Here is a 22,386-nt window from a genome sequence, read left to right as displayed (position 1 = left end):
CCAAGGTCCTGGATCATCTTCACTATCATTATTCTGAATTCTTTTTCTGGAAGGTTGCTTATCTCCGCTTCATTTAGTTTTTTTTCTGAGGTTTTATCTTGTTCCTTCATCTGTACATAGACCTCTGCCTTTTCATCTTGTCTATCTTTCTGTGAATGTGGTTTTTGTTCCACAGGCTGCAGGATTGTAGTTCTTCTTGCTTCTGCTGTCTGCCCTCTGGTGGATGAGGTTATCTAAGAGGCTTGGGTAAGTTTCATGATGGGAGGGACTGGTGGTTGGTAGAGCTGATTGTTGCTCTGGTGGGCAGAGCTCAGTAAAACTTTAATCCGCTTGACTGCTGATGGGTGGGGCTGGGTTTCCTGCCTGTTGGTTGTTTGGCCTGAGGCAACCCAACACTGGAGCCTACCTAAGCTCTTTGGTGGGACCAATGACAGACTTCAGGAGGGCTCACGCCAAGGAGCACCCCCCAGAACCTCTGCCACTGGTGTTCTCATCCCCATGGTGAGCCACAGCCACCCTCTGCCTCTGCAGGAGACCCTCCAACAATAGCAGGTAGGTCTGGCTCAGTCTCCCCTGGGGTCACTGCTCCTTCCCCTGGGTCCCGATGTGCACACTACTTTGTGTGTGCCCTCCAAGAGTGGAGTCTCTGTTTCTCTCAGTCCTATCGAAGTCCTGCAATCATATCCCACTAGGCTTCAAAGTCCGATTCTCTGGGAACTCCTCCTCTCATTGCCAGACTCCCAAGTTGGGAAGCCTGACGTGGGGCTCAGAACCTTCACTCCGGTGGGTGGACTTCTGTGGTATAAGTGTTCTCCAGTCTGTGAGTCACCCACCCAGAAGTTATTGGATTTGATTTTCCTCTGATTGCACCCCTCCTACCATCTCACTGTGGCTTCTCCTTTGTCTTTGGATGTGGGGTACCCTTTCTGGTGAGCTCCAGTGTCCTCCTGTTGATGATTGTCCAGCACCTAGCCGTGACTCTGGCGTTCTCACAAGAGGGAGTGAAAGCATGTCCTTCTACTCGCCATCTTGGTTCCTTATCAGAAATAAAAATTTATTTCTTGAAATAAGTGCAAAATCAGTAAACATTAGTATTTATTTATACTGATATTGCTACATTTTCTCAAACAAACATTTTTTTTTTCTAGAAAAGATATAACTAGAACATGGTTTCTACTCTCATTTATTATTCTTGGTGAAGGCTGGTTTATTTCAGACATTCATTAACTCACTCAGTCATCAGTCATTTATTGAAGAGGAATGAGCCAGACATCATTCAAGGTTTTGAGGATACAGTTTTACATCAGTTACAGTCCTTATCAACCACTCTTTGAATCCAAATTTTGGAATCTAGAGACCACCATGTAAGGAATAAAGTGTTATAGGTGCTATGATAGAGGTAAGTATGAGGTACACAGTTTGTGAAAAGCAGAAAGATGAATCACTTCTATTTTGGCAGGTCCCGAATCGCAGGCACAGTGCTTGAGAACGAAACCAAAAGCTACTCCAGCAAATTGTATAAACCCAAAGCCATAAAGAACACAGGAAAAGGAGGCTGGAGTGCTCTGTCTACCCTTGCACTCACTCTCATCCTCCCTCCTTCATGCTCGTTCTGCTTCTTACCCTCAGAGCAGAGGTCAGGGGTTTCAAATTTAGAAATATTAACACCATTGAACACTTTATAAATTCTCCTCAAGGGAATGTGTTTAGATTTCATGATTGGGGAACAAAAACTGATCAGGACTCTAGGATTTAAGATGAGCAGGGTGTGAGGGATGGGGATGGAGAGGAGGTATGCAGGAAACAGAACAATGACAAGGGATGAGTCCAAAATGATCCAAATTATCAGGCCTGGTGAGTGGGCATGAATGAATGTCAAATGAAATCAACAGACACAAGAGTACAGCAGTCATTCAATGCAGGTTGTAATAGCCAGACAGCATGGGTTCAAATCCCTGCATAAGCTGTTTAACTCCTTTGTCCCCCTCCATGTCTTCAGCCTGCCTTTCTTAAAAAATAAATTTATTTATTTAATTTAATTTATTTTATTTTTGACTACATTGGGTGCTCTTTGCTGCACCGGGCTTTTCTCTGGTCGTGGCAAGCGGGGGCTACTCTTCGTTGCAGTGCACAGGCTTCTCATTGCAGTGGGTTCTCTTGTTGTGGAGCACGGGCTCTAGGTGCACGGGCTACAGTAGTTGTGGCATGCAGGCTCAGTAGTTGTGGCTCACGGGCTCTAGAGCACAGGCTCAGTAGTTATGGCGCATGGGCTTAGTTGCTCCACGGAATGTGGGATCTTCCTGGACCAGGGATTGAACCCGTGTCCCCTGCATTGGCAGGCAGATTCTTAACCACTGCACCACCAGGGAAGCCCTCAGCCTGCCTTTTGTCTGTGAAAAAACTTTAGCCAAATAATAAGTTTAATCAGACAAGTGAGAAAATGCAGAAACAGAGGAAAACAGTCAAACAAGACCAAATAAGAATAGATTAGTCATTAAGCAAAGTGAAGGACTTTTAGTTCCTCTTCAAGGGCTATAGATAATATTCTGAGCCATATCCTTTGAGCTATCTGATAGACACTGAAACCCCCACCAGGTGGAAGAAGTTAACTACATGATGACCAGACTGCAGCCATGACATAAGCTGCCACAATTCTGAGAACTGGTCTTAAAGAAATGGGAACAAATCAACCCCGGAACTAAAAACAATCCAGATGATGCTGATCAGACCACGGCACGAATAATTTCAAGATGACTGTCAGAGCTGACTGTGCTGTTTCTACATGTAGCCCCCTCCCTCCGTCTATAAAAGCTCTTGCCCACTGATTGTCAGTGGGGAGAGTCGGCCTTTGTACAGAAGTCTGCCCCTGCCCACACCCCAACCATTGCTGGCCTCCGATATAAAGCAAACTTTCCTTTTCACGAACCTTGCCTCTTTATTGGCTTCAGAGTGGTGAGCAGCCAGACCCCCACTTTCAGTAACACTTCTATTTCCTTATCTGTATGGAGGGGGAGGGTAATTGCTGTACCCACTTTATGTGAGGATTATATGAGTAAATATGTATAAGATCCTTAGAACAAATAGTGCAGGGCACACAGTCAGTGCTGAATAGTTAAGTGTTGGCAATTGTTAAAATTTATGTATTGAGTCTTCTGGGTACAAGATGCTCTACTAATACTAGGAAGTACAAAAGATCTTCTGGTAGCGTTCCTTCCACCATCTTTATTAGCATGTGCTTCTAAATCCTTTCCACCGCAGCACTTCTTCACAAGCCCATTTTTTGCTCTCCTTTTAAGGAAATAATACACCTCTTCTTATAGGTATGCATTTTCTGTTAGGTATTATATCTAGCTGTTCATTAAACCAGGAAGTATATGTAACTTTGGGAAAACATTGACTGGGAGTGGAAACATCATCTAAGGCAAAAGTGCTTGGATAATGAAGAACCTGATTTACTTTGCCCAGAAGGGAGTGAAATATTTATCTGCCATTTTCCAACAGCAATATCTCCAGATGCTCTGAGGGTCTTTAATTACTATTTCCAATTGTTAAAACTATCAAAAGCACACACAAAAACAGCCATTTAGACTCTAATATAAACAGATCAGCCATGATGTAGCATTTTAAAAAATTGAGTTATTTTAATTGAACATACCATTTGAAAATAACAAAAAAATGTTCACAATTTAGTCAAAAAAGAGTCACTCATCAGTTCTTTGAATTTATAAACTGGGGTTGAAAGTCCAGCACTGTTTACAGGCCTAGTGTTCTAGTTGTGGGTCTGTGGGCCCATCAATTACCTTCTTTTTCTTTAGTGGTAAAGAATCAGAAAGGTAAAATTATCATGTTTCTACTTTTCAGAAATACTATGAGGTTAAGTTAGAGAATCCTTTTGAAACTCTCTGAGACCTCAAGTGTCAATAACTTTCAAAATAAAACTAATATTTGAGTTAGTAATTAAAAATGAGTTCTGTAAGCTATATACTTAAGACCTACATCTGCTAAAGAGAGAATCAAGAAAACGTTTTAGCTTTAAGTAAAAATTGATACCTTTTAAAAGTTCAAAAATAGAAATTTTGACTGGTCATAATTCTAAATTAGTAGCTAAAAAGATGTTTGGGCACCTAAATGAGCTACAAGGAATGGCTCCATTTTAAAAGATTTTCATGTTATCAAGAAGCTGTAAAAAGAAACACCAACACAAAATCTCCTCTCTCTCTGTTTGCCTGGATTAGTTTTAAGGTACAATATTTAAAAAATTAGATATATGCATTAGGAAATTTCACTGACTTTTACTATCCCTGAACATTCCTTACTTCTTAAAAAGACTTTCAATGGGGTTAATTTCTAAATTAATTCAGGCATTTGAGGGCAGTTGGGCCTTCTGTGCTTGAATAATAGTGACTACTATTAAAGGAAAGGCTACACATTAGTAACTTGGAGGAACCAGAGCGGATGAAACACTTTTCAGAACCTGCATGACAATTTTGAAAATTAAAGCCAGTTAATAGAAAAAAATGCTAAATCAATGGCCATAAAATTCAATGGGTTTATTGCAGCCTTAACACAGTAGGACTGAATTATCATGTTAATTTAATTTCCATTTCTAAATGAACCAGAAGGCACAATAAAGGTCAATTAACCAGCTACCTTCCCTGTCTTCTTTTTCTTTTACTGCCGGTTTTAAATCACATTCAGCCCCAAAGCACTCACACTGTTTCTGGAAACTCATTAGGTTTTCTTGAAATTAAAACAAAAAAGAAAAAAAAGAAGAAACAAAAACTAACAACTAACCATGTGCTGAGAACAACCACTGAGAATGTGCTACAATTATGGGGATATATGTATTCAATGAAAAATCTCTTACTCTTGTCACATCAAATCTACAAACTTAGTTACATCAAGCCTAGGGAAACACACAAGTTAAAGGTCTCCATGATAGTGTTTGTTTACCAAGTGTTCATCTACAATGAAAAAGCTGTGTGTGCTACTCCTAGCATTTATGAAGTGAATAAGGGAGGGAACTCCCATCTGTGTAATGTGGGTCTATTGTTAGTTCAGTGAGAACCACAAGCTTTGCACAGCCTGCATTTTTCACATCAAAATGTGTCACTTTATATTAATAGGCTTTTATTACTTCAAAAAAATAATAGAAAGAGAAAAAAGAAGTCAGTTTCCTCCCTCTCACCAGGAAGAAAATTCAGTCCTTGTTTTTGGTGCAGTTAATTTATTGTTGCAATGGATTGCCTGTAATTTGATATGTTTATCAACATCTTCAAATATTCTGGTGTTTTTTAGTGATATAAAGGGCACTAGGTTGGTGAACAAAATATATTTTTATTTTGCAGTATTTATAATCATTAAAATTAGTTTCTAATTCCAATGTTTGCTATAATTTGAAAAATGATATGGAGATATTGCAAATGATCATAATTTTGATTTCAATAGGAACCTCTTTAAAAGAAAGTAAATAATGGTTCTAAAGTATCTAACACTAGGTATCAGGTAGCTGTCAATAAATGTTAACCTTCTTTCCCTTTCTCCTCTTCAGTATAAAGTAGAAAAATGAAATATCCATTATTTAAAATTTATTTGGAATTATTTCTTAGGATTACAGAACTTTAAGAGAACAATGGTCTCAGTACCTTTGCTTATCAAGTTCTTATAACAAATATCCATGGAAATAATCAATAAACAATTTATAATGGGAATAGAAAATAATTTTATTCAAGTCAAACTGAGAACTATAGCCTGGGAGACAGATTCAAGAAGCCCTTGAACTGTGTTCCACTAGACTACAAAATGGGGTAAGCTTGTATAGGCAAAAAGCACAAAATTACATAAGTTCTTTGTCAGGAATTAGAATTGGAGCTGGCAAGAAGTTAGGGTACTTGTTAAGCAAGGATTGATTGGGGTCCAAAATGGTTGCATAGTTATATGGTTGCAGTGGCATCTGCCAGCAGATATTTTTTTGAAAATGGCTGGTAGTGACCTTGAGTTTGATACAGTTCAGAAAATTCAAGTTCTCGGTGATGAAGGAATGTGTCTGAAACCATATCCACAGTGGCCACTTGGCTCCATTTTGGATGCCTGAGTGACTTGTCAGAACAAAAAACAAACATCAAACCTGACAGGGGTACATTCCTCCAAGGTTTCAAAAGAGGCAGATTAGCATGTACACAGTGAGTCCGCATGACCCTGGTGTCTGAGAAGGAAACCTCGTCTTTGAAGCAGCACTAGCATTGGTGCCATAGGAGGAGGGGGACATTTATCATTATCTTCAAAGTGGACATTTTAAACAATCTGGTAAATGCATTCTCTTTAATGATTAAAACAGATGTATAATGTATGTTAGACAAGTCGTAAGACAGGCTGTTCTAGTTAGCGTAATGTTCAAGCCAAATCATATATAAGCCAGAATGATTTCCCCATACCTCACTATGTGAAAATTTCTTCCATCACAAAGATATGTAAGTGTAATTTAGATCAGAAGTCTAAGGGTTTTACTACATGGTTAATATCTATATATTCTTTCAAAGGAAAACATTTAGTTCACCTTTCATTTAATAGAAATCTGCCCCTTTGCCTCTCCTTCACACCTAAGATTATCTATCTATCCCTATCTTCTCTCTCTCCCCCTGTATCATTTCTGGAAGCCATAAGTAGGATTTAATGACCTCATGACAATTGCTGTGAAAAATATATTGTGTGCAGAAATATTAATGTAGAAGTATATATTCACAATGCACAGATTTGACAAATAAATATATAGTCTAGATGTGATTGGTTTTGGGAGGCATCATTTTTCTCTGAAAACTTTTGTAGGCTAGTGACAGAATCTAACCTTTCTTTGAATTGCAACCTATTTAATCCACTTTAAAAAATTGTGTAATAGAATAGAAAAAATTGAAAATTTGTGACTGAAATTCTTTAAACATCAAATACATTTAAATGATTTTGTTAATTTCATGTGTATAATAAGCAATGCTTTTATGAGATGGAGGAATTTGTGCTGTTTTACTCCTGGTCTTTCTTCAGATTGACATTGGGGTTGCATGCATAAAGCACTCACTTTGTCACCTGTGCAAAGGAACTCTTCAGTGAATGCTCTCTCTTCCCCTCCCCTCTCTCCCTTTCCCTCCCCTCTCTGCCCCCTCAGAGCTCTCTGTGAGCTCCAGAGTGCCACCTCCACCTCGGAGCAAGTGCGAGCCCAGTGCCCACTGTGACCTCTTGCCACTGTTGTTTTCTACAATTGATGAGGACATTTTACTACGGTGGATTCTCAAAAATTATTGCTGATTAACTGAACAATATCATATCATATGATGTCATGATCCTGCCCTCCCCAACCTTGTTTTGAGACTGAAGAGGTCTTTTAAACATTAGGCCATGGTGTCACGAATTATATCACTGAACTGTTGATATGAGTTAGTTGTTGGAGTCACTGAAGTCCCTGGACTCTGACTGACCATGTGCAGACAGGGAGCCTAGAGGAGCAGTTTAGATACCTGGTAGGATAAAAGGAGAAGAAAGAAGAAAAATGGTAGTGGAGGAAGAGGGTAAGAAGAGAATAGGAGGAACCTGGGGCAAGGCATGCCCTTCATGACCACATTCATGGGGCAGAGTTCCCCTTTCCCAGCTGTGCCTGCACACACCACACACACACACACGCACACACACACACACACACTCTGCTCATGGACCCCTGCCAGCATTAGTGCTGGTACTTACTTGCTATGCCATGATCAGGTCCAAAGATTATTGAGTTTGGAACTTTCTGTCTTGAAGGTTTTAAGGAACTTTCTTCCAGATGAGAGGCTGACTGGTATCTCTCTCTACCCCATATTTCATAACCATGTCACCCAGGAGTTGTCTTATTAGAATCTATGTATGTTTTTTACAGCTCTTCTGCCATCTGGCTGTGTGGTCTGGGAAGTCACTTTACTTTTCTGGGCCCTGGTTTCCTCAGTGGTGAAAGGGGTTTGCCCTTTGATCTTGAAGGAACTCTTGGCTCCAACACTCTGTGCTTCCCTGAGGTCCCATTTCAAGCAAGGGGTAAGAATGTAAGGCAGGATCAAAATGTCCCAGCTTGCCCCTTTTCCTTCAGTTTACCTGTCTTGAACAGGTTAATTAATGCAATGAACTGATTTTTCCTAAGAACATTATGTGTGTGTATGCATACATATACATGTAAACATATAAATACATGCACATATATATGTACATACATATGTGTAGATATATATTCTACAATAGTTTGAAATTTTAGTAATGGTGTTAAGTGGCTTAGAGGAAGAATTTGGATGTTGTCTAAATAAAAAGAAACAATAAAAAGAGAAAAAAGTCTGTTTTTTGACCTCTAAAATTTTTGGACTGTCAGTTACATTCTTATTATTGAGATGGGTCTAGTGTATGTATAGATGTGTGTTTGTTTTTAGCTTTAGCCTATTAGGAAAACTGGAGAAAAATGGTGTTCATTACTCACTAGGAAACATCTGTCCATTTTTGTACTACAGTATACATATTTTTAGAGGCAATATTTTATATTACACTTAGACTTCACCAAGCGAACCCAAGACACTGGGAGATAGAGTCTGATGCCTTGTATGAAATGGGCCGGGTGTCTGACTGGCAAAGGAAAACACAAGTTTGGTACATACCAGTATTTACGTTATCTTATTAAAAATGTGTTTGCCAAGAATGTAGATTGGAAGGGAAATTCTTGGAATTGTTAGTTGTTTTTTTTTTTACCTTTGGAAGGAATGAATAAATATGTGGTGTTAAAACAGCTTGGGTGTCCTTCCCTCCCATTGCAGAGCTGCTGTCAGGAGAAGACAACAGCGACTAAGAAAAACAGGCCATGCCGGCCAGCAGCAGAAGGGTCCTTCCTCACAGGGAGCAGAGCCATTTAGCTCCCTCTGAGCTCCCCCCTGCCCATGAGCAGCCGGAGAGGGGAGGGACACAGGTGACAACTCTGGGCCTAATGGCCCTCTCTCTGTTTTTATTTCTCAGTTGGGGGTTGAATGTTCTCATTTTATGGTCACTTGTCCTTTTCAACTCTGAGGAAAGAGATGGTTTCTCCCTCCCCCAACTCTATTATATATATTTCTTGTTTTTTTGTTCCAGAAAGAAAAGAAAAACAAAACACTAAGATTATTTCTCTAAGGAGTTTCTTACATTCAGAGAACCATGCAAGGATGGAGCTGAGTGCTGTATGAAGGGGTGCAGACCACCCCACTCCTGCCCAGAGTTTGGAGAGGCTGCCGAGGATGCCTGCAGCCTGGGTGTCAGGGAGGTACGAAGACGGCTCAGGTAGGTACAGAAAGATGAGTGTGATGTGCCCAAGAAACAAGTAAATAATCCTGAAACCCTCGGATACCTCCCCCGGATCTCCATTATAATCAGTGAAAGAGTGGTTGGTTGGCACTCCCATTCTTCTCTCCACTCACTCATCTGTCCAAGGATCCACTGAATCAATATGCACTGATGAAATGACCCCATTTTTCAGGTTAGAAAACTGAGAATGTAACGGGTTTGCTCAAGATCGCAAGCTTGTAAGTGACAGAGCTAGTCAGTGACAGAGCCAGATTTGAACTTGGAATTGTCTTACTCTGGAACTTCCCATGAAGAGGTCATTACACTAGAAAGTGATAAATGCAATGATGAGGCATGCCTGGGGACCGAGGAATCAGAGAAGAGGGATTTGATCCAGGTTTTGGGGGTCAAGAAAGGCATTTTGGGCCTAGTGGTTCTTGAGTTTAACATTAAACTATGGACCTGAAAAAGCAGATTGAGGTACTGTTGGAGATTCTAGGCAGAAGGAATAACTTGTGAGAACAAGTGTGTGTGAGGAATTACAAGTGCTTTGGTGTTTCTGAAACATCAAGGCAAGGAGGGGTGGGAGATGAGCCTGGAGAGGTGAGGTGGGGCCAGATCATGGCAGATCTTTTAGAGACTACAGTGTAGACAATGCCAAATGATGAGTTTGGATCTTTGCAGGACATGGCAGGTGCAGTAGGATGGGAAGGAGGGAAGAGAGGGGAGACCTGATGACTAATTGGGTGGATAGAGGAAATGAGAGAGATGGAGAAGCTATAGGATGTCTCTCTGGCTTCTATCTTGGTGGCTGGGTGGATGGGAATGCCAACGATTGGTACAGAGGATTCAGGAGAACAGGGTTCAGAAGAAGGGTGCTGAGCAGTTTTATTCTTCACCAGTCTATAGTTATAACCATATTTTATTATTAAATTTTCTATAGCAGGTTAAAATGGTAATGCATAGATTTCATACTTAGTATGATTTATAGTTAATTATTAACTGTTATAATTTCATAAATAAGAAACATCTTTCTTACCTAAGCAAAATTAAATAATTTGCTATAATCTCAAAAAATAAAACAGTTAAGTCAGCCATAAGTTTACGGATACTAATCATAATAACAAGTACTACACATGGTTCAGGTATTAGTCTATGGACTTTACCTACATCAGTTCCATTTATCTTGCCTCTGGGGATTTTAGTTTGAAACCTAAGTGGCACCACCCTGGCATTCATTCATGTCCTGTTGTGGATGGAGGCCTAGTGGTGTGGATCTACCAGTGGTGAGTTTGAGCGTGACACAATCCCCATGTCCTGGTGACTGAAACACAGGAAGACAGCTTTGTGAAAATAAATCAGAGAAAGCTGTTTCACTCCAAGCAGCATAAAGATGGAATGTGAACTTTCTTCTTACTGTCTAGGTTTGTATTCCAGTAATGCAATTAGAAGTTGTGTGACTCATGAATGTTCATAGCAGCATTATTCATAATAGCCCAAACTGGGAACAACCTAAATGTCCATCAGCTAATGACGAGATAGACAAAATTGGTAGATGCTCCATTGAATACTACTCAGCAATAAAAGGGAAGAAACTACTGACACCTGCTTGCTACTTCATGGCTGAACCACAAACACATTGTGCTAAGTGATGGAAGCCAAACACAAACAACTACATATTGCTTGATTCCATTTCTACAAAATGCCCAGAAAATGTAAGTTAATATAAAAAGAAAGTAGTTTAGTGGTTGCTTGAGGCTAGGGGTGGGATGGATTAACTGTAAATGAACATGAGGGATCTCATTGGGATAAACGTTTTCTTAGATTAATTTATGGTAATGGTAGCAAACATTTGGTAAAGTTGCTAAAAGTCTTTTAATTGTACACATGAAATGAATGAATTTTACAAAATGTAAAATATATTTCAATAAAGTTGTATTTTAAAAAAAAGAAGCTGATTTGTATCAACATACCTACAAAACAAAAACAGACTCACAGATATAGAGAACAGACTTGTGGTTGCCAAGGCAGGGTGGGTAGGGGAGGGAAGGAATTGTAGTTTGGGATTAACAGAGGCAAACTAGTATATATAGAGGGGATAAACAACAGGGTCCTAGTGTATAGTACAGGGAACTATATTCAATATCCTGTGACAAACCATAATGGAAAAGAACATGGAAAAGAATATATAGGTATAACTGAGTTACTTTGCTGTACAGAAGACATTGACACAACATTGTAAATCAACTATACTTCAATGAAATTTAAAAAAAAAAAGAAACAAAAGAGGCTGTGTGAACTTCAGCCAAGTCATTGAATCTTTTTTTTTCATTTCCCTTACCTGTAAAATGGGGTGCTGAATTTTTAGACCTTACTTAATCTCCAGCAGCATTTAACTCAGTTTATTACTCACTGCTCTCCCCTACTTTCTGGCCCCCTTTCATTTTTTGGAACTACTTTCTGCACTTGATTTCCCTGGCTTCTTGGAGAGTGCAGGGCTGGCTCAATTGTTTCACTCTGCAGTTAATTACCCAGCTCGATGCCTGTGGCATGCATCCTCACTCACCCATTGCTGCTTCTAATGTTCGGGTTATTTAGGGCTCTGCCTGAGATATTTTGGGACTTGTTTGGGATATTTCTCTGACACCTGAAAATCACTTCAGTCTCTTTGTTTTATTGGGCAATTTTATCAATCCTTTCTCACCAATTTATTCCAGAAAGTTTTCCTTGTTGAGTTTTGCTAGAGATACCTCTCCTGATATTCCAGATTCATTTGAATTCATTATAAATCCATTTTTATATTTTGCCTGTTATTTCAATAGGATTTTGTGAGGAAGGATGTAGAGGATACTGTGTGTGCTCTCAAGATCCCATTTAGGACTGAAGGGCTTATTCCTCCAGCTGCCCACGGCTGGCGCCCTTCCTGGAAGAGCCTTCAGCCAATGACTCATCAACTCAAGGCTCAACCATTTCAGCCAACTTGCTACAATTCAGAAGACCACCCAGGCTCAGAGCTTCCTGTGGGGTCAGCAGAGGCCTACATTGAGAATTCACCCAGCCCAGCTTCTCCCTCTGTCTATTTTTTTCTTCCCTTCCTTTCCACAAATGTTGACCCCAAGAGTATTCCCTAATAAACCTTGTTCATGCTAACCTTGAAATCCAAGTCTGCTTCCCAGAGAGCCCAAACTGTGACAAAGGAGATGTGAATACATGTATTTAGTCAGCCAGCTGGAAAGCTTTTTACAGTGCTTATTTTGAGATCATGGGCCTTTTAAAATAAGATAATTAAATGTATAAGTTCTTTCAATCCAGAAGGTGAGGTTCACTTTCCTCTCCAATATGAACTCTCTCCTCTTGGCTTTTGATCAGAGACATCAGACTCAGTTGGGTTCCCAACTTTTCCTTCACCCCACAGCTGGTGCTATGTGACCCTTACTTGTGAGCTCAGCCTCCCACTTCCCAGGGCCAAACGGCTCTCAGTGGAAAACTATTAACAGTTTGTCTTGTCAGGTTTTCTTGAAGCAGACTGTATATGAGGGTCTGTGTGTAAGTGCTTTGTTAAGGAGGTGTCCCTGGAAGAAGGGAGAAGGAGAAGCAGGGCAGGGCAGGGAAGGAAGCCAAGCAAGGCTGGGATCTCAGGTAGAGTCCTTTGGAGGTGATAGAGGTGGTGTGATGGTTAACTTTATGTGGCAACTTGACTGGCCACAGTGGGCCCAGATTAAGCATTATTTCTGGGTGTACTTGTGAGGTTGTTTCTGGATGAGGTTAGCATTTGAATCGGTGGGCTCAGTAAAGAATTTCCCCTCCCCAAGATCATGCAACTTGGGCATCACCCAATCCACTGAGGGCCTGAATGGAGCAAAAGGCAGAAGGAGGAGGAATTCATTCCTTTTTCCCCTGCCTCACTGATTGAGCTGGGACATCTCATCTCATCTGCTCTGCCCTGAGACTGGGATTTATACCACCATTTCCCCTGGTTCTCAGGCAGGCCTTCAGACTCAGACTGAATTACACCACTGGATTTCCTGGGTTTCCAACTTGTAGATGGCAGATTGTGGGGCTTCTCAGCCTTCATAATCAAATGATCCAAATTATCATTTTCTATCTACTATCTATCTATCTATCTAGCTAGCTATCCTATTGGTTCTGTTTCTCTGGAGAATTCTGACTAATATGGGTAGCTTTGCCTGATCCACAAAAGAACTCTGGGATATACCTTATACATCAGATTTTTCCTACTTGAGGCAGAAAAGTTGGGCTTTTGTACTCTTGCACCCACTATTCAGATTGATTGACAATGACTCCCTGTGGTGGGGCTGCGAGCTGGGATATAAACGCCAGGCCCTCCTGGCTCTCTGCCTATGCAGGGAAAGCCACACCAGTACCATGAGGGTTGTCATCCGAAGAACACAGATGAGTGCTGGCCATTGGGAGCCAAAGCACACAGAATCTAATGAAGGGACATTCAAAAATGGTGGGAAGGGTCTGAAGTGGTCTGGGTGGATCAATGACATTGTTTTCTGCATAGTTCTATCACCAGCCTCCTCGTCAGTCTGGCCTTGGTGCTAGGCTCCAATTTTGATAGTATTCTGTCTCTGGCATAGTAGAACTTGTAGAATATTTAATTTTGTGTGGGACTCTATTCCAGTGACTCTGTTTGGTTGAGTTAATTGCAAAATTCTCCATTAAATAATGAAATGAGTTTAACTTTTTATAGAGTTGCTCTGTATTTGCTATCAAAATGCTGAAGAGTGTTTGTGAAAAGCAGCAATCCTAGTGTTGGTCTAATTGATATTGAGCTGTTCCTCATGGTAGTAATTGCCCCAAAAGCTTAGTGGCTCCTTGAGGCCATTCTCAGAATGATAATAGGATTATGTCAGTAGCATAAAGGAAGAGGCTATGACAGGAGGTCATGTAACCAAGTTATCAAAAAATGTATCAAATGGTTTGGGTAAAAATTAAAGAGCAGGCGGGCTAGGACATTTGTGCCATTTGGGGCTGAATCTGCTCTGTCAGGAGCCCATTTCCCATCCATTTTGATCCACCCTTTTTGATATTACAGTAAAGGCTCTGAAGGACCATTAAAAACCCGGGATCAATATCAAGATCATGCAACCTGACCCAAAAAATCAAATCTATCTATAAAATCAAAGGCTGACAATAGAGTAATAAATGCCACAAGTCTCAAACTTTAACCATTTTCTCTAATAGAAGAAATAGAATATAGTAATAGTGCATAATAGATTAGAATGTAGTAATAGTACGTAAGAGAAAAGCTATCTCTAAGCATTTGTGCTCTTCCTATAGGATATTATAGTGAGACATCCAGACATGCAGTATGGAAGAACAAGGTGGTGCTGATTTTTGAAAGGATATTCTGAAAATTCCTGGGCGGTAAGAAAAGATAGAAGGCAGTCCTTATTTCCTCTAAGAGCAGACTATTCTTTTGGTCTATTTTATATAAATTATACTGTAAGTGATTAAGTCAATAATTTTGCATGGATTGGCACCTACAATGTAGAATAGAATTTGTGGTAGGAAAACTCTCTGCTGCATATTTTGACATTAAGGCATTATTTGAATAAATAGGGACACTGGATTTGAGCTAGAGATAGTTCTAGGGCTCTTAAATTATGGGATAAGTGTAAGAGTTTTTAAAAATAAAGAAAAAGCCTCAATCACTGAATTCCTTTAGTCACAGGAGCGTGACCAAGCAGGTAGCTACAGAGATCTGTGTGCTGTGGGCTAGAGAAGGGTAACCTGACTAGGGAAAGGACCAGAGAGAGAGAAGTTTCTTCGAGAATGCTCGGAGTAAAAGGGTAAAATCAGGGAAACTAAAAGGCAAGAACCAAGAACCAGACAGCTAAGAACTCTAGTATTATTACATCAACAGCTCAAAAAGAGAAAAATCTTAGCAGATGCTGAACATGCATTTTCACTCCTTCCTAATAACTATCCTTAATTATGCTATAAATAGATGACCCTTCCTTAACATGATAAAGAATCTCCAAAACCAATAGCCAAATTATGTTTATAGGGGACACACTTGAGGTTTTACCATTAAATTAAAAAAGTCAGAGAGAGTTATTTGCCACTAACTAATATTTGTCTGGAATTTGTAGTTAACAAGGTCAAGAAAAAGAAAGGAAATATAAACGTTGGCACTTGGATGATGTGGCAGCATGGAGGTCTGCTTGGATGATCCTCAAGAGAGAACTTGCTCTGCAGCAGAAAGAAGGGCACTAAACTGACAATTCTCCAGCTCTTAGCAACTTCAGAGTCACCTCAGCTTCCCGGACAACCCTCGGCCAATGACTGACCATATCTGCCCAACGGGGGACATTCCTTACCCTTGGAGCTACTAACTGGGTTGACTGAGACTTTGTCAGGTTTGCATCATAGTTAGCCCTTCATGCCCAATTTTCTTCCTTCCCCCTTTATCCCGTACACTTATCCCATATGCTTCTTGCACTCTTACCTCCATCTGGGTGTCTGCTTCCCAGAAGATCCAGCTGACACTGTTGGTTGCAGGAGTGGTGCAGGAAAGCAGAAGGTAAGATGTGTTTTGGGGATTGGATCCAATGAGACTTGGGGCACAGATGTTCTGGCACAAAGTGGCAGTCCAACTGCTAAAACTAGCAGAATTGCCTGGTTGTTACTAAGTTGCACTGATGACCTATAGAGGCATAATGAAAAGTTGAGGGCAGGTAAGAGACAATTGAATATTGCCAGAAAGGCTGTGGTTCGCAGAGTCCCTTATTGCTTGCAGTGAGGGAGCAGAACAAGCTGAAGACTAAACTCAGGATTTAATAGTGTTGCCAAGCTACTAAGACGATTGAATATAAATGAAAGTTCTATTATGCCAGGACCAGGATTCTTGTTGGGCAAACCTGGGACCTTGACACATCAGATGAGGACATCTGTAATGACACCCTCAAAGATTTGGGCTCTCCATATTTCATTGAGCACTCAGAGTTGCGGAGGTGGCCCACTCCTTCCTATTAAGAGGTAGCATTCTCCCCTGGTGGGAACACACTGTGATGTCTTTTTAGCAAGGCAGTAGGCCCCCCTCTCAGGATCTCCCCTTACCTCTTCTCATGACCACTGGGTTGATAACTAGGGTTAAGTTGTAGCAAAACCCAACTAGGGACATGCTGGGCCTGATAAGAGAGGAAAGGGAGCTGTAAGAATTAGCCAGCATTAACTGGTAGGATCTGGGGAGCTCCCAGGGGACTGGATTTGAGGTTGCTTGATCAAGAGGTCTGGGACATAAGACTGGATAAGAGTGAGTTTGTGAACTTGGGGACATTTTTGCAAAATGCAGGATTCAATACCCTGGCAAAGACCCCAAAAGCCCACTGAAAACAATGGCCCATGGTTGAAAAGTCTGCATTACTGTGGCAAATGATGCAAGAAGGGAGGTGGGTCTTCTAGACTAGATAAATTATGCAAGGTCAGAAAACACAGCTGAGAAGTATATTTCACAGAAAAGACCAGGAATTACACCAAGCCCAGAATAGAGAGACACCAACATCACCAGGAGGTTCAGTGGTGGCTGAGGGACTAAATATACAAATATTCACAACCACAACCTCTGCTGCAATTAGCCCAGAGTCAGGACTTAGCCAATAATGGGCAGCTTCGTTATTTTTTTCTTGATTCCAACTCAGGACCAACCACTGAAAGCCAAATATGCTCCCGAAAACAATCTCATAAGATGCCCTCCTAGTTAGCCTGCCTCCAGCTTCCTCATGCAAACTACCTGCAATCAGAACATACCTAAAATCTTCCCTTAATTTTCACTGTGAAGCTTTTCCATTCCCCTTGCCTGCCTTTGAGTCTCCGTCAAACATGAGTGATGGTGGCTGACTCCTTTGCTGTAGAGAGCTCTGAATAAACAGCCTCTGTTTCTTATCATTCAGGTGGTCTTTGTCTATTTCCACATGGCTTTCTTCTGCAGACAAAAGCTGATGGTAGGAGAGGCTGTCACAGAGCTTGGCTCATTGATACTAATGAGGATTACGGAGTTCCGAAGTTGTAGAGGCCAGGTGGCTACACTTAACTGCCAGAAGCCCGGGGGTTGCAATTTTTGGGACACCTGCCAGGATTGAGTGGCAGCCAAGGAGGCTTAACCTACAGAGAATTGCAGAAAGATAGTTAACAGAATATAAATAACATTGTTAGGGGTAAAATAGAAGAGGAGTCAAAGATGGTATTGCTCAATACATATATTTAATCAAAGAAAACAATCATAAAAGAGCAGGAAACTGAGAGTGGTCACACCAATAGAAAGTCACAATCCCTTTCTCAGTTTTCAGACCTGAGCCAGTTTTCAGACCCAGAACCCAGTGCCTGAAGACGTGGCTGGGTTCCAGTGAGAAGGATGTGGTATCACCATGGCAAGTATATGTGGTAATGATTCCTCCAGCCCCTCCACAGTGGGACCTATGGCTATGTATCTGAGTGATTGTACAATGGGGAAAGGGGAATATTAGGACATTTCAGCGATTGTTAGGCATAGGATCTGACACTGATACTTGGAGACCTGAAACATCATTATGGTCCCACTGTTAGATTTGTTGTATAGGAAGAACATGTAATAAATGGAATCCTGGCCAAAGTCCAGCTTGCCATGGATACACTGGGTCTGTGAACTCACTAGGTGGTCTTTTCCTCAGTTCCTGAATATATAATTGGAATTGAAAAATTTGCAAGTTTATCCTTAGCCTGTGGGGTAAGAGCTATGGTAGCATGGGGGGCAAAGAGGAAGTCTTTGAAACTGCCTACCCACATCCCTAGCCAAGATAGTAAACAAAAAGTAATATCATATTATAAGAGAGAGTGAAGATTAATGCCACTCTTAAGGATCTTAAGGATGATCCCCATCATATCACTATTTAATTTACCAGTCTGACCCCTGCAGAAACTGGATGCATCTTGGAGAATGACCGTGTACTGCCGTAGACTCAATCAAGTAGTAGCCTCGATTGCAGAGACTGTGGCAGAGGGGATCTGGTTTGCTAGAGTAAATTAACATGGCCTTGTTACACAATCTGCAGCTATTGATTTGGTAATGGGACTCTTTTCTTTCCCTATCAGGGAAAGGTTAGAAAAGGTTTGCATTCACAAGGAGGGAAAACAATATACATTTATAGTTTTGCTCTAGGACTATGTTAAGTCTTGGACCTCTGTCATAATACAGTCTGAAAATATCTAGATTGCTGGGACATCCTGTAGAATATCAATTGATTTATCACATTGTTGATAGCATGCTGCTCAGGCAGGATGTGCAAGAGGAGTTAGCGCACTGGAGACTTTGGTCCTCAGTCTACAGGGTGGAAGATAAATTCTACAAAGACTTTAGGACCTACCACTTGGGCAAAGTTTTCAGGGGTCTAGTGGTCCTAGGAGCATGCTGGGACATCTCCAAAATACAAGACAACTTGCCTCAACCTTCATCCATTATCACAAAGAAGTCAGCACAATGCCTACTAGGCTTATTCAGGTCCTGGAGGAACACATTCTACATGTAGGAATACTGCTCCAGCCCATATATCATGTGACCCCAAAGGCTGTCAATTTTGAGAGGGGCTTGGAACAGGAAAAGGCTCTGCAGCAGGTTCAGACTGTGGTGGAAGCAGCTCTGTCATTTGGGTCATATACTCCAACAGACCTAAGTGACCATGCATCAGGAACTGCTTATTATGAGTTGGGTTCTGTTGGACACAAGTCATAAAGTTGAGTAGACCCAGACTGAGGACCAGACGGCATGAACAGTCGAGATACTCCCTGCGCCCATGTCACCCACAATGGTACGCCAGCTCCTGTGCCTCAGCTCATACCTGGCAGGAAGTTGAGATGGGGAGGGAGGTGCATACAACCATTTGAAGGAAGAGGATAAACCTGAGGTTGGTTTATGGGTGGGTTGACTTGGTACATGGGTGTAAGCCAAAAATGGATGGCAGATGCAATACAGCTGCAAGCAAGGTGGCCTTGAAAGCTAACGTTGAAGAAAAAAGTCTTCCCATGGTAGAGCTTTGCGCAGTTTACCTGGTCACCCACTTTACCAGTAAGAAGAAATGGTCCATTTATCTGGGCCATGATGAATGTCCTGGAGAGTTTGGTCAAGGACCTGGAAGGAAAAAAAGACTGAAAGATCACAGATAAAGTCTTGGGTAGAGGCAGGTGGATGGACATATGGAAGTTGGCATGAAGTGTGATTTTTGTATCACTTATTAATTTGTGCTTACTAGAAAGTATATACTATTCAACGGCACTAAAATGATCTAGTAGACAATGCAAGTCAGGCAGTTGACATTAGCCAGCCTATGTCTTTCCCACTTTAGAACTACACACTAAGCATATGAATGAAGAGGCCATAGAGGCAGAGGTAAAAGGTACTCATGGGTTTAACAGCATAGATTCCTACTTATGAAGGCAAATATTGCTATTGCCAACTCTGAGTGTCCAACCTGCCAGCAACAGATCTCAAGGCTGAGCCCTGACAGGGCACTATTCCTCACAAGCAGCTGAGACCAACCAGCTACTTGGTGACAAGTTGACTACATTGGGCTCTTTTCATCCTGGAAGTGCCAATGATTTACTCTAACAAGAATAAATACCTATTCTAAATGAGTTTACTTTTCCTGCCCACAAAACTTCAGCCAGCACCACTATCTGGGTCCAGGCTTACCTGATCCATAGCATTTGTACAATGAAGGAAATGGGGGAGTGGGCTTATTATCATGGAATTCACTGGTGTCATCTCATGCTGCACCACTCAGAAGCTGTCAGTCTAACAGAGTATTGAATTGACCTGTTGAAAGTACAGCTAACTGCAAGTATGGGGTCTCTTGATGAGAAATGTAAGGGAAGATTCTCAGGTTGATATTTTGCAGTGGACTAGATTGTTGACATTCTCAAGGGATATAACCTCATTATTACTCTCCTAGAAAATGAGTTCCCTTGTAAAATGTAATAAAGTATAACTCAAAATTAAATGATCTGTTCACATTCAGTGATAAGAGAACAACAAAGCCAAGCTCAGTGCCCTCATGTTCCTCATGCTCTTCTCTCTGTCACCTGATTCCTCACACCCTTCTCTCCTATTTTTGCTTTAGGTAAGGCCGTATTACAATGCATGCAGTTCAAATTAACATATGAACAACGTTACAAATGATGACATGCTTTGGAATTTTAGCATCACTTTGAAGTGCTCAAAACCATAAATGTTGTATTTGCCAATGTTAAGGTTCTATTGAAATTAGTTGAGATTGCAAATTATTTTGATTAAATGCTGGCCTTTTCAATTGCATAACTTTCTCTAGAATCATAGTGATCTTCTAGCCCAGGTCTTCCACCCATTCCATGTGGAAGAATCATTTCCCATTCTTGCATTCAGGTCTCTTGTAATATTATGTCCTTTAAAGGATAAAACAAATATGTGCAATGCAAATAATATCAAGTGGAACAATGTATTTCATACATATAAATGAATTTGGTGGTGTAATATATGTATCTAAGGCAAGCTTGGTCTGTCTTATTAGTGAGCAGAACCATATTGTGTGAAAAGAAGTCCCATCTCTAGTATTCATTTGGATGCTAAAATTCTTAGAAATACATACTTACTTACTTCTAAAATGATTGCCTTATTTTGGACCCAGCTGATGTGAGTTATTATGAATCCCATATCCAAAGGAAACACTTCTCTTCACATATGTGGTTATTTGATTTGAAATAGATAGAATCAGTATCAGATGGTTTTTAAAGAGAATGATTATATTCTTAAAGGAATCTGGAAGAGTGTGATACTGCAAAGAGATTTAAAGACTATGTAAGGAAAATGATATATTAACTAGTTAAGTTTGTATTTTAAAAAAAGTAAAGAGGCTTACCTTACCTCTCATCTTTTTAAAAATATATTTAGTTCTTTATAGGTTCTATTGAACAGCCATAAAAACATTTATTTATTATTCAATGCTAAGTATTTTAATTTGAGTTCTTAAAGACATTTAACCTTTCAAAATTGTGCTATTACCCTGCAAAAAAGACAGTCAGTGAAACAAAAAATTCCATAAACATATTTTCACACAGAGACAGAAAGCATGCACAAGAAGAGGGGGAACACAATATCCGAAATAAGTGGAATACGACTCTTGTTCATTAAGAACTGTTTCAGAACCACCTATGGAATATAGGAAGTGACCTACTTAAGGTTTAATGTCAAATGCCAATGAAGAACCACAGAGCCCCAGCTTAAGAAAAGTCATAACACCTCATTTTCTGAGGAAGCAAGAAGAAGGAAGGAGATAATCTCATTTAATATCAGTGGTGGTAAAAGAGATAAGAACTTTCCAAGGTGGCTGAGTAATCAATTATTCTCAGTCTTGAGACAGGGAGATAAATTTTCTATTGAGAATTGCTGCCTTTACATGAGAACTTTTTTTGACAGAAGGGCCAGGTGGTCCAAAAGAAATACTCCTGGCTCTAGAGAGTATAATCCATTTTTTATAAACTGACTAGCTGAGCACCTACTATGTGCTAGGTATCCTGCTATGTGTCATGGGAGTTACAAAGATAAATAAAGGGCAAACTAGCTTTTGCTTTGAGATCCTACTTGGTGCCAAGCACTTAGGAATTCTATGAAGTGGATATTATGGTATCATTTTTACAGATGAGGAAATGGGGATTTGAGAGATTAAATAATATGCTCCTGTAACCAAACTGGAATTTGGGTCTGCTTGCCTGACACACAGCAAAGCCAATCTACTGACACTGGCTTGTGATGAAGGAAAGTACAGTGATTACTGCAGGTGTCAAGCAAGGAAAATGGGCAGCTAGTGCTCAAAGGACCAGAACTCCCTATGGCTTTCAGGGAAGGGTTTTTAAAGGCAACATTAGGGGTGGGGGTTACAGGGTGTCTGATCAACCCATGGACATTCTTCTGATTGGTTGGTGGTGAGGTAACAGGGTGATGTTTCAGAAGTCAACATCATCAGCCTTCTGGTCCCAACTGGCTTGGAGACTACATGCTGTGATCAGCAGTTGCTAGCTGGTAGGAGTCTGGTTTCT

The 22,386-nt window shown here is 40.6% G+C and overlaps 1 long non-coding RNA gene across 2 annotated transcripts in view; it reads left to right on the top strand.

The window, feature by feature from the left end:
• Positions 1–129: 129 nt before the first annotated feature.
• The window catches only part of LOC309647160, a 36,384-nt gene continuing 14,127 nt past the window's right edge, over positions 130–22,386 (top strand). Inside the window, exons 1-3 of one of the 2 annotated variants that reach the window (XR_014255840.1) lie at positions 130–8,965; positions 9,127–9,312; positions 10,740–14,709. This is a non-coding gene — a long non-coding RNA (uncharacterized lncRNA). Of the gene's footprint in view, positions 9,313–10,739; positions 14,710–22,386 lie in introns of both variants that reach the window. The other variant, XR_014255841.1, reaches the window with a different exon arrangement.

Source organism: Balaenoptera physalus (assembly GCF_965194825.1).
Source record: "Balaenoptera physalus genome assembly, chromosome: 17".
NCBI lineage: Eukaryota > Metazoa > Chordata > Mammalia > Artiodactyla > Balaenopteridae > Balaenoptera > Balaenoptera physalus.
Note: the sequence above shows the minus strand (reverse complement) of the source record. Positions and strands in the feature narration are given on the sequence as shown.